The 12,090-nt window shown below is 45.8% G+C and overlaps 1 protein-coding gene across 7 annotated transcripts in view; it reads right to left on the bottom strand.

Annotated features, from left to right (window-relative positions):
- PUM2 (pumilio RNA binding family member 2) overlaps positions 1-1,450 on the bottom strand; it is a 101,902-nt gene extending 100,452 nt beyond the window's left edge. For 5 of the 7 annotated variants that reach the window (XM_045884155.3, XM_045884160.3, XM_045884159.3 and 2 more), the window contains exon 1: positions 900-1,057. The gene's annotated coding sequence lies outside the window, so the exon portion shown is untranslated. Of the gene's footprint in view, positions 1-899; positions 1,058-1,207 lie in introns of those variants that run through there. The other 2 variants (XM_054509608.2, XM_045884156.3) reach the window with 2 other exon arrangements.
- Between the last annotated feature and the right edge of the window lie 10,640 nt (positions 1,451-12,090).

Raw genomic sequence — 12,090 nt, forward strand, 5'->3', positions numbered from 1 at the left:
ACCTATCACCAGTTTTCTTACGTTAAAATCTCACAAAGTCCGAAACCCTAACTTTAACCGACATGATTGTCTTATTACACCTAATATGCTCGCAATATTAACCCCCCAGAATGTTTAAATATGTGTTAGAATGAAAAACGAAGTTAAGAAAAATGGGTTTTCCCTAGCTGTGTTCTCAGAAGCAGCGTAACTTTTACACGCGTTTGGGAATAAAACTTTAAACAATTATCCCAAAATTTGGCCCAATGCAGACACAAAACTATTGCTAAAATGCCTGAAGCTTCTAATCTTGTCTTTCGTCTTAATTTATACACCTGAGTGTCGAAATCTGTTCCGGTAACAGAAACATAACATTCCTCAAGAATGGCACCTAATGAGGCTAACCCAAGTCGCTGTTTCCTTCATACCCACACCTGTCTGCCGAAAGCTTTTCCCGGACACACTCGGCTCCCCGAGAATTCCCACACTTGTTTTCATAAACCCACTCCTTCCTCTTCGCCCACTTCCAACTCGCACACTTCTCTGGGTCTACCGGCCTCTCCCCTCTTAACGACCATGGGCTGAGCGGACAGCTCGGTCCCTAACCCCAAGCGCCGAGAAACCCAGGGCTAGTGGGGTGGGTCCCCAGCGCCGCGAGGCAGCGGCGTGGGGGAGGAAAGGAAACGGGAGAGCCGAGCAGCCCCCCCGAGCCGGGCGCACACCCCCTTCCGGCACCCCTCCCCCCGCATTGTGCGAGCGGGCCCCGGGCCCCAGGCCGCAGCCTTCCCGGGCTGCCCGCAGGCCCCATCCGCCCTCCCGCCCTGCGGGCTGCTCCCGCCGAGACCGCCACACAAAGCCCGGGAAGCCAGCTCCTGCGCCGCCAGAGCACGGGGAGAGGGAGCAAACGCGCACTGACTTACGGGGCTGCTGCGGCCGCGCTGCCTCAGCCGGGGACACCGACCGTTGGGCACACGGCGGCGTCGCTCTTGGCCGTCCTTCCCTCCTCCGCCTTCGGTGGCGGCAATATCTTCTTTCTCCACCTACCTCCCTCCCCCCCACCCCACCTCCTCCTTCTCCTCCCCCTCCTCCTCCGAACCACCGAAGTACCGAGGGTGAGACACAGAGACTCACAACAACATGGCTGCCACCGCCGCCTCCCCTCCCCTCCCCCCCCGCCCACCGGGCGCGCGCAAGGCACTCCGGGAGAAAGGGGAGGGGGAGCACTCACCGAGGTGCGGCTCCTCTCAGTGGCTTCCGTCGCTTCTCCCGCGCTCCGGGCGCCGGCCGGCGGGAGTTCTGCGCGTGCGCACGCTCTCTGCGCTCGCGCTTTTCGGCCGTCCCTCAGGCGTGCGCTCCCCCGCCTTCACCTTGCGGGCTCGCGCCTGGTCCCGGGCTCGGCGGCGGCGCGGCCAGACGGGGACGCTAGCCTGAGTTCGGGTGGCGCAGGCGTGCTGTCGCCGAGCACCGCGTTCGCCTCTGTCTTCCCGCGTGGGGCCTCGACTTCCGAATTCGCTTACCCTCCGCTTCCTCCCCGGTAGCTCATTGTTCTCCGCCAACCGCTTGTGCGGGTGTCATTGCCCTCGAACTTCACTTCTGGGGTGCTGGCGCCCACAGGAGCCAGACAGAAAGCCAGGCCCTTAGGTTTCATCCTCACCCTCTCCCCGCAGCAAGACGGTGGAGACGTGTTTCGGGTGGAAAAGTGAACCCCTCACGTGGACTGTCATTCTAGTCGTTGCCTCCTGGGCAAGTGGAGCCAGCTCAGCACATTGCTTGGCCGGGGTAAACACAAAGGAGATTCAGGTCGTTCTACTGGGCTAGTGATTCTCCCTCGCCGCCGATTTTCATCACCCGCGCTCGCCAAGTGCACCCGCCCTGTCCGGGCCCCACCCCCAGCAGTTAGAGACCAAACCCGCGCTGCCATCCTGAGTCCGTGGCTTTGGTGGTGGTGATTGCAGGCTTGAGACCCAGCCGTAGTGTGCCCCTGTCACACAGCTGTAATGTGGCAGGGGCAGCGGCACTGTGTCCACCTTGTTCTCCATGGTTTGCACAACTCTGACATTCTGTATTTCTGAAACGGAGTGCTTTTTAATTTATCTTCCTGGGCGACTGTAAGCTCCACGAGGGGCTGCAGGGACCATGTGTGTTTCGTTCACGCAGGTGTGTTGTGTCCCCCAGGGCTTGGGCCATAGTAGTGTTCAACAATCATATGCTGAATGCCTGAGCTTTCCCGTTTTTAATTATTATCGAAAATGTGTGACATTTGAATCTGTCTCAAGCCTTTACGTGTGGCCCACATTCCAGGCTTCTAGATATTTCTTTTTTTTTTTTAAAGATTTTATTTATTTATTTGAGACAGAGAGAGAGAGAGCACGTGAGAGGGGGGAGGGTCAGAGGGAGAAGCAGGCTCCCCGCCGAGCAGGGAGCCCGATGCGGGACTCGATCCCGGGACTCCAGGATCATGACCTGAGCCGAAGGCAGTCGCTTAACCAACTGAGCCACCCAGGCGCCCGCTTCTAGATATTCCCACTTGAATATTCTTCCTGGCACCAAACAAAAACAACTTACACCCATCCCCCACCCCCAATTCTTGTATTATCTCAACAGTTGATAGTGCCATGACCTACTGAGTACCCCAAGTTAGTCCTTTGAAGCATCCTTGTCTCTTTCTCTTATACCTCCCTCCTCATACAGGATTTTCACTTCCCATATATTTCTGGAGAGAGTTTTTCCTCATGTATCATTAATACTAGCCTTGCATGCCAGGTCTGGATTTCTATAGCAGGCTCTTAATTAGCCTTCTTGTGTTCAGTCTTGTTCTCTCTAGTCAGTTCTGCTCCCTGCCATCTAAAATGAAAATCTGGGGCGCCTGGGTGGCTCAGCTGGTTAAGCGACTGCCTTCGGCTCAGGTCATGATCCTGGAGTCCCTGGATCGAGTCCCGCATCGGGCTCCCTGCTCAGCAAGGAAACTGCTTCTCCCTCTGACCCTCCCCCCTCTCATGTGCTCTCTCTCTCTCATTCTCTCTGTCTCAAATAAATAAATAAATAATCTTTAAAAATAAAAAAAATAAAATAAAATGAAAATCTGATTCCTGGCTCTCTTGCCTCTCCTTTAGCCATTCCATTGCTTCCTGTCACCCACAACTGCATTTCCCAAGTATGTTCTGTTCAGTACTAATAGATGTTTCTTCAAGAAATGTCTCATGATCAAGGAAGAATGGGAGACACTGGGATGTACATATGTTGCCTTCTTCCCCTTCCTTTGGGCTGATAATAGCTGAAGAGTTATGTACAGTTGTTTAATCTGGGTGAACATAGATGGAGCCATCAGAAGCCCTCCCTCAGAATGTGGAATTGGGATTAAGAGACCCCCATCTCCCTCTGGGAAGTCTCTTGAACCTGTCATCTCTGGGCTGATTTGTCCCACAGTGTGGACAGGGAACCCATAGAGAAAACTTGAGTTCAGAGAGAAAAGAAGAGTCCTAATAATGCCTCTCTTTCCCTTTGTTCCTGTACCTTGCTAGCTGCTTCTACCCTTAGATTCTGTTTTTGTTTTTTTTTTTTTAAGATTTTATTTATTTGACAGAGACAGAGACAGCGAGAGAGGGAACACAAGCAGGGACAGTGGGAGAGGGAGAAGCAGGCTTCCTGTGGAGCAGGGAGCCCGATGCAGCGCTCAGTCCCAGGACCCCGGGATCATGAGCTGAGCCAAAGGCAGACGCCCAATGACTGTGCCACCCAGACGCCCCTACCCTTGGATTCTGAAACACATACCTGGATCATTATAATAAATTCTGCTTTTTTTGCTTAAGCTTAATGAAGTGAGTTTTTGTTACAACCAAGAGTCCTAACTAAAAGCTGTGTGAACACTATCATTATTTATTTATTTAGTGCTTGCAATATGTAAGCTTACAGTATGTAAGCTTTGGTAGTGGTGATTCCAGGCTTGAGACCCAACCGTAGCTTTGGTAGTGATGCTTACAGCATGTAAGCACTAAAGCACTTTCCATACATTATTTCATTTAATGCTCCCAATATCCCCATGAACAGGGCAGCTTCACAGGCATGTGACCTGCAGTCCCACAAGGCCTAAAGCTTTAGAAGCTTTAGTAGAAGACTTCCACAATTGGTTTAATGCTCCGTCATTGTCATCTAGAAAATCTTAAGTTTTTGGAAAAGATAAATTATCATTTTGCATTGGGCTCCACAAATTATATAACCTGTACTGTTTATGAGGTATTATCTTTATTTGACAAAAGGCTTCTTAGTATCTTTAAAATCAAATTATGCATTGTAAATGTCCAAGTGAGGGACATAGTGTACAGCACTGCCCAAACAAATTTGACTCTTAAAAGACTTTTTTTTCATGCTAAATCTCTTAGAGGCTTTGTGCTCTGCAGAATACAGATGAAAGTCCAACCCTTCAGCGATCTGACTCTGCCTACCTCCAGCTCCTGATTCACCCTGCACGTGAGCAGTTCCTTGCTTCTGTGCCTTCATACACGCTTTGCAATCTGGCTTTGCTCATTAGGCACCTTCTGATAATAATTGGCTTCTCTTGTATATTCACCTACAAGGAAAGAATGCGTTCCTCAGCTACTGTAAATATCAGGTGTGCTTGATAGTTAAGGTGGACATTGTAATTGATGCCTGACAGCCATTCTAATCACCTGGGAGCTTGTTAGAAATGCAGAATCTTGGCCCCACTCCAGACCTGCTGAATCAAAATCTGCATTTTAACAAGATTCCTGGGCAATTCCTCTACATAATAAAGTTTAAGAAGCATTGGTAAACCAATCACAATAATTCCATCTCACTTGATAAGAACTGGTTCTGTAGTGGATTCATTTAGAACCTGTGGGACACAAAGACCTGCCAACTCAGAGCATCTGGGGGGGAAAAGCCAGGCTCTTTCTCCTTCTGGATGTAAACAAGAAAGCATCTTGCCCCCAGTTGGTGCTGACAGGCATCCTATCTGCTAGTAGCCCACCCAGAATATTCGTTCTCCCTGTCTTCTTTAGTAACAGATCCTCTGGATGTCCCTGTGGGCTGGAAAAGGCATAGGGTGGAATGAGGAGCCTGACTTCCAGCAACACACATTGCATTTTAGGAATGTGTCTGTATGGCTTGTTGAGACAAGTGGTTCTCAGCCAGAGTTGCACATCAGAATCTCCTGGGGGAACATTTGAATTATATCATTCTCGGGCCCCATCCCAGAGATTTTGATTGAATGGTTCTGGTCTGGCTGAAGCCTGGATATTGATATTGCATACCACTAGTTTAGATAGACCACATCTTAGAGCATAATGCCATTTTAATATTCCCTATGAAAATGCCGCTTTCCACCGGGACTGCTAATGAAATTTCTTGTAAACTCTTTTTACAAATTTGTTGTTTTTATAAAAATAATATAAGCCTTTTATAAAAATTTCAAGAAATAAAAGTTCAAGCCATCCCAATTTCAGTATCACAGAAATACTAATATCCACATGTGGTGAACAGCATTATGACAAGCATAAATACAGAGAGGACAGATAGAGAGCTGCATAGAGTAATGGACAGGAATAGGCTCAGTTTGCACATGCTATTTTTAAAATACAGTGTTGAACTTAGTCTTACTTGGATTTAACAAAAGAACTGAAAGAAACTGCTCAGATGCATGTTTCTTCATTGTAAGAGAGATTGATTTGTAAAAGGTTTCTCAAAAGTTAAAATGATAAAAAAAATCATAATAGGACGGAAGGACTTTTTCAACTATGTGTTTCAATATTGCTCAGTAGCGAGTTCCCTGCTATCTTCCCTGTACTTCCTAATTTGGGGATCATATTATTTTTTACTTCGTCAGGGTTTATAATACTTACATTCTATTTTTATCCATCATTTTCCTATTGATTTTTCTTAATTTCAGTATTTAAATGTATTTACTGTGTATGGCTTCTTCATGTCTGACTTGATTTTGATTCAGTTATAGGGATTTCATCATTTATCAGTTAGCCTTTATTTATGTGGGTTACAAACCACCCCCAATGATCATTTCCTAGCTCCCGGTTCTGTAAGTTGGTCAGTTGGGCTGGGTTCAACTGGGAGGTTCAGCTGATCTCTCCTGGACCTACCTGTGCAACTGGTCAGCCAGGATCAAACCTGGCTGGGCTGCATGGCTCAGGTCTGGTGGTCAGCCAAGGCACCTGTAGCCCCTCCTGCAGACTTGTTTGGGTTTGTTCACAGTGGTGGCAGAGAGTGAGAATGGAAGCTGCCGGCTTGGAATTCATGTCATGTCCCTTCTGCTGTGTCATTGGCCAAAGCAAATCATAAGGCCAGCCCAGATTTAAATGATGAAGAAACAGACTTCATCTTTTGATGGGAGAAGCTACAAAGAATTTGTGTGTATTTGCAATCTTTCAACAGCCTTATACTCCTTAAGTTTTGAAAATGCCTTCCTAGACACGTCTCCAAAGGCAAGGGAAACTAAGGCAAAAATGAACTATTTGAACTTCATCAAGATAAAAAGCTTTTGCACAGCAAAAGAAATAGTGGACAAAACCAAAAGACAACTGACAGAATGGGGGAAGGCATTTGCAAATGTCTTTTGAGATAAAGGGCTAGTACCCAAAATCGATAAAGAACTTATCAAACTCAACACCCAAAAACCACATAATCCAATCAGGACATGGGCAGAAGACATGAACAGACATTTCTCCGAAGAAGACATCCAAATGGCCAACAGACATGTGAAAAAATGCGTAACATCAGTAGGTATCAGGGAAATACAAATCAAAACCACAATGAGATACCACCTCACACCAGTCAGAATGGCTAAAATTAACAAGTCAGGAGAAGAGAGATGTTGGTGAGGATGTGGAGAAAGGGGGGGCCAACTTATACTGTTGGTGGGAATGCAAGCTGGTGCAGCCACTCTGGAGAACAGTATGGAGTTTCCTCAAAAAGTTGAAAACAGAGCTACCCTATGACCCAGCAATTGCACTACTAGGGATTTACCCCAAAGATACAAATGTAGGGATCCGAAGGGGTACGTGCACCCCAATGTTTATAGGAGCAATGTCCACAATAGCCAAACTATGGAAAGAGCCCAGATGTCCATCTACAGATGAATGGATAAAGAAGCTGTGGTGTATATATACAATGGAATATTATGCAGCCATCAAAAAAAGAAATTTGCTGTTTGCAAGGATATGGATGGAACTAGAGGGTATTATGCTAAGTGAAATAAGTCAATCAGAGAAAGACAATTATATGATCTCACTCATATGTGGAATTTAAGAAACAAGACAGAGGATCTTAGGGGAAGGGAGGGAAAAATAAAACAAAACGAAATCAGAAAGGGAGACAAACCATAAGAGACTTAATCATAGGAAACAAACTGAGGGTGCTGGAGGGGGGTGGGAGATTGGGGTAACTGGGTGATGGACATTAAGGAGGTCACATGATGTAATGAGCACTGGGTATTATATAAGACTGATGTATCACTGAACTCTACCTCTGAAACTAATAATACACTCTATGTTAATTAATTGAATTTAAATAAAAGAAATCAAAACAAAAAAATGCCTTCTTGTTTTATTTAAACTTAACTGATTTTTTTTTTTAAGATTTTATTTATTTATTGGAGAGAGAGAACACGCACAAGCAGGGGGAGAGGCAGAGGCAGAGGGAGAAGCAGGCTCCTATCTGAGCAGTGAGCCAGATGCAGGGCTCTGGGGCTGGATCCCAGGACCCTGGGATCATGACCTGAGCCAAAGGCAGATGCTCAACCAACTGAGCCACCTAGGTGCCCCTTAAACAACTATTCTTGAGTCTTGCTGTCCCCTCCCCCCACCCCTCCACCACCCTCACACCCGGGGACTTTGTGAACACTGTTCTTACATAAGAATCTTATGGAAAAGTCTTAGGCTGATTTGATTTTAAACTACTTAAGAATTTTTTTCTCGGGGCACCTGGGTGGCTCAGTCAGTTAAGCATCTGCCTTCGGCTCAGGTCATGATCCCGGGGTCCTGGGATCGAGCCCTGCATTGGGCTCCCTGCTTTGGGGGAAGCCTGCTTCTCTCTCCCCCACTCCCCCTGCTTGTGTTCCTTTTCTCGCTGTCTCTCTGTCAAATAAATAATTAAAAACTTAAAAAAAAAAAAAAGAAAAAAAGAATTTTTTTCTCTACTTTTGAAGTTTGATGTCTTTTTTTTTTTAAGATTTATTTATTTATTTATTTGACAGAGAGAGAGACAGCTAGAGAGGGAACACAAGCAGGGGGAGTGGGAGAGGGAGCAGCAGGCTTCCCCCGAAGCAGGGAGCCCAATGCCGGGCTCTATCCTAGGACCCCGGGATCATAACCTGAGCTGAAGGCAGACACTTAACGACTGAGCTACCCAGGCACCCCTGAAGTTTGATGTCTTAACCACAATATATCTCGCTGTCAATCAGTTCCTAACAGATTTCCTAACAGTATTACAGTATAACCTTGATATTTGAAATTAAGTTCTTTAATCTTTTCAGGGAAATTTTTCTGTATAACAGCCCTGAATATTTTTTCTCTGACCTTTGATAGATTTTTCTACTTCAGGGATAAGAATTAGTCTTGTTTGAAACATCTTGTACAACTTAAAGCCAATGAGAAGACACTATTAAAAAGAATTTGGGGGACAAAAAAAGAAACATCTTTGTCCTTCACATGTATCATCTCCTTGTTAATTGCTGTAATATCTTTGTCTTTTTCTTCTGAATTTACTACAATTACATCAAGCATTTTCTCCATGTTATAAATTCAATTTTCAGCCAAATTGTCAATGGTGCAATGTGACCGTTGGTTTTGATTTTTCCTTAGCTCTCCAATCATCCCTTTCATCTCATTTTGATGTTTTCTCATCATCTGTGCTATTAATCTATTGTCTCCCAGCTCCAAACTTGGCACTGCTGAGGTTAGGATTCTGCAAATGACACTTCTTCACCAGTGGGCTACCTGGTAAACATTGTCAATAACGGGCACCTGGAAAGAGATGAGAAGGTGGGAGAGAGGAGAAGCCTCTTGCTCTTTCCACTTATTATTCCTGTCAGAAGGATCCCAAGACAGCACCTCAGCCCAACTGTAGCACTTGGTTCCAGTTTCTAACTTCTTTGCCTGCTCCTAGAACCAGCCTGCTGATACTCCCTTGGAGGGCTAAGCAGTGGCTGAACAGTGCCCCCTCCTCAGAGGACTGGGATCCTGCTCTCTGGGGACAAACTCCAAACTCCTGAGGTAGCAGGAGGAACCAGGGTGTCCCCTCCTCAGAGATCCAAGTCCCAACTCTGTGGGGCACCTCCTTTGTTTCTAAGTTCAGCTAATGTCCCCCTCTTTTCTTGATTTCCCCAGGGGTGGTAGCTGTAGTTACTAACTCTACTACCTACCTCATCATGCTTCTCCTTGTGCTTTTTGTTTTGTCAGCCTGACCAATTCCCCACATTCTCTCCGTTAAAATAACCAATGTGGTCCCTGTTTTCCTGACTGGTCCTGAACTGATGCATCACTTTCTAGAATTTATTAAAGTTTTATAATTAAATATTATAGCATAAGCATTTGCAGAAAATTTGACTTTAAAAAAAAAATCTTCCCCCCTGCCTTTATTGCATTTTTTCTGCACCTATTTTTTTTGGTTGGTTTAAATGAGTCTCTTAGGGAGCCTGGGTGGCTCAGTCAGTTAAGCGTCTGCCTTCGGCTCAGGTCCTGATCCTGGAGTCCTGGAATCGAGCCCCGCATCGGGCTCCCTGCTCAGCGGAGAGTCTGCTTCTCCCTCTGCCTGCTGCTCCCCCTGCTTGCACTCTCTCTCTCTCACTATCTCTCTCTCTCTCTGTATCAAATAAATAAACTCTTAAAAAAAATAAAAATAGGGGCGCCTGGGTGGCTCAGTCGTTAAGCATCTGCCTTCGGCTCAGGTCATGATCCCAGGGTCCTGGAATCGAGCCCCGCATCGGGCTCCCTGCTCAGCGGGAAGCCTCCTTCTCCCTCTCCCACTCCCCCTGCTTGTGTTCCCTCTCTCGCTGTGTCTCTCTCTGTCAAATGAATAAATAAAATCTTTAAAAAATAAAAAAATAAAAATAAAAATAAATGAGTCTCTTAGACAACATTGCTAGCTCTTATTTTTTTAAACAGATTTATTGAGCTGTAATTCACATGCCATACAACTTGCCCATTTAATGTGTACAATTCAGTGGGTTTTAGGATATCCACAGATGTGTACAACCACCAGCACAGTCAATTTTAGAATATTTTCATCACTTCAGAATGAAACCACATACCCTTTGGGTAGTACTCTGCTGTCCTCCCACCCCCTAGTCCTAAACTGCCACTAATCCACTTTTTGTCTATATAGATAGTTTGCCTATTCTGGATATTTTATAGAAATGGAATCATATAAATATGTCTTTGTGACTGGCTTCTTTCCCTTAGCATAATGCTTTCTTTTTTTTTTAAGAGATTTTATTTATTTATTTGACAGAGAGCATGAGCAGGGGGAGCAGCAGGCAGACGGAGAGGGAGAAGCAGGGAGCCCAACATGGGACTCCATCCCAGGACCCTGGGCTCATGACCTGGGCCGAAGGCAGACGCTTAACCCACTGAGCCACCCAGGCACCCCTAGCATAATGCTTTCAAGTTTCACCTACACTGGAGCATACATCAGTACCTTGTTGCTTTTTATGGCCAAATAATATTCCATTGCAGGGATATACCACATTTTGTTTACCCATTCATCAAATAATGGAAATCTGGGTGGTTTTCACCTTTTAGCTATAATGAATAATGCCGCTGTGAGTGTTCATGAACAAGTTTTTGGGTAGAGCGTCTTTGTTCTCAGATTGCAGTTTCTCTCGGATTGGGTTTTCTGCCTTTTGTATGAGGTATTCTTTCTTTTTCCCCCTTGTGTTTTCACCTAATTGCCCGGGGGGAAAAGCCACTTATTTTTCTTGCTGCTCAAGGTCACAGTAGGCAGACCTGGCGTACTTTCGTTTAGGCTTTGAACAAGTGTGAGCTTTCTCACTCATCCGGGACAAATGTATCTTCCCTTCAGAGCTATAGTTTGAGTAGGAGGCTCAGTTTTTTTTTTCTTTTTTTTTTATTCTTATGTTAATCCCCATACATTACATCATTAGTTTTAGATGAAGTGTTCCATGATTCATTGTTTGTGCATAACACCCAGTGCTCCATGCAGAATGTGCCCTCCTCAATACCCACCACCAGGCTAACCCATCCTCCCACCCCCCTCCCCAGGAGGCTCAGTTTTATGCCACTTTTCTGTAGCCCGCGGAACCCATAGTGGAGGAGGGAATAAGCTTATTCAGCACTAAATTGGATTCTTGCTGGAGGACCTAGATTCTGGTCACTCAGTAGAGATCCTCCTGAACACTCTTTTTTTTTTTTTTTTTAAGATTTTATTTATTTATTTGAGACAGAGACAGAGAGCACATGAGGGGGGGAGGGTCAGAGGGAGAAGCAGGCTCCCTGCTGAGCAGGGAGCCCGATGCGGGACTCGATCCTGGGACTCCAGGATCATGATCTGAGCCGAAGGCAGTCGCCCAACCAACTCAGCCACCCAGGCGCCCTCTCCTGAACACTCTTTGCCAAGGCCCATGCTACCCATTCAAGGATTTTATTCCACCCCCGTGCGGTTCAGCTTGTTCTGTCAACTCAGAGTGTCCAGGGAGATGGCAAACCATGGTGACGTCCACTTTGTTTCCTGTCATGTTCCATCCTAACTGTCTGGTCTGTGAACCCTATCTCAGTACGAAAGCTAAGCAAGAACCAGGACCAGCCTATGCATAGCTATAATAAGCTTCCTTTTCCTTCCCTTTCCCCTTCCAGGACATAGCCCAGTTTCTTAAGAAATTGTATATTTGTGGAAGATTGGTTTATATCACACTCTCATTTTCAAAATTATGAGGAAAATTTTCTTAGATAGTCTTAGCTGGTGACCTCTCAGAACATGGAATTATTTCTTGTTCTCCAAGTGAGGCCTCCAGTCTTAGGTAGAGCATTTCTCCAAAGCTGCTGTTTCCCATCTCAAAATCATTTCCAAACTTACCTTCTGTCATTCTGGTGGTACTGTCAGGAACAACATGGCCAGTGCGGCTTGAAT

This window comes from Mirounga angustirostris, unplaced genomic scaffold (genome assembly GCF_029215605.1).
Source record: "Mirounga angustirostris isolate CCGP_5_RB_7025 unplaced genomic scaffold, mMirAng1.0.hap1 SCAF_10, whole genome shotgun sequence".
Lineage (NCBI taxonomy): Eukaryota > Metazoa > Chordata > Mammalia > Carnivora > Phocidae > Mirounga > Mirounga angustirostris.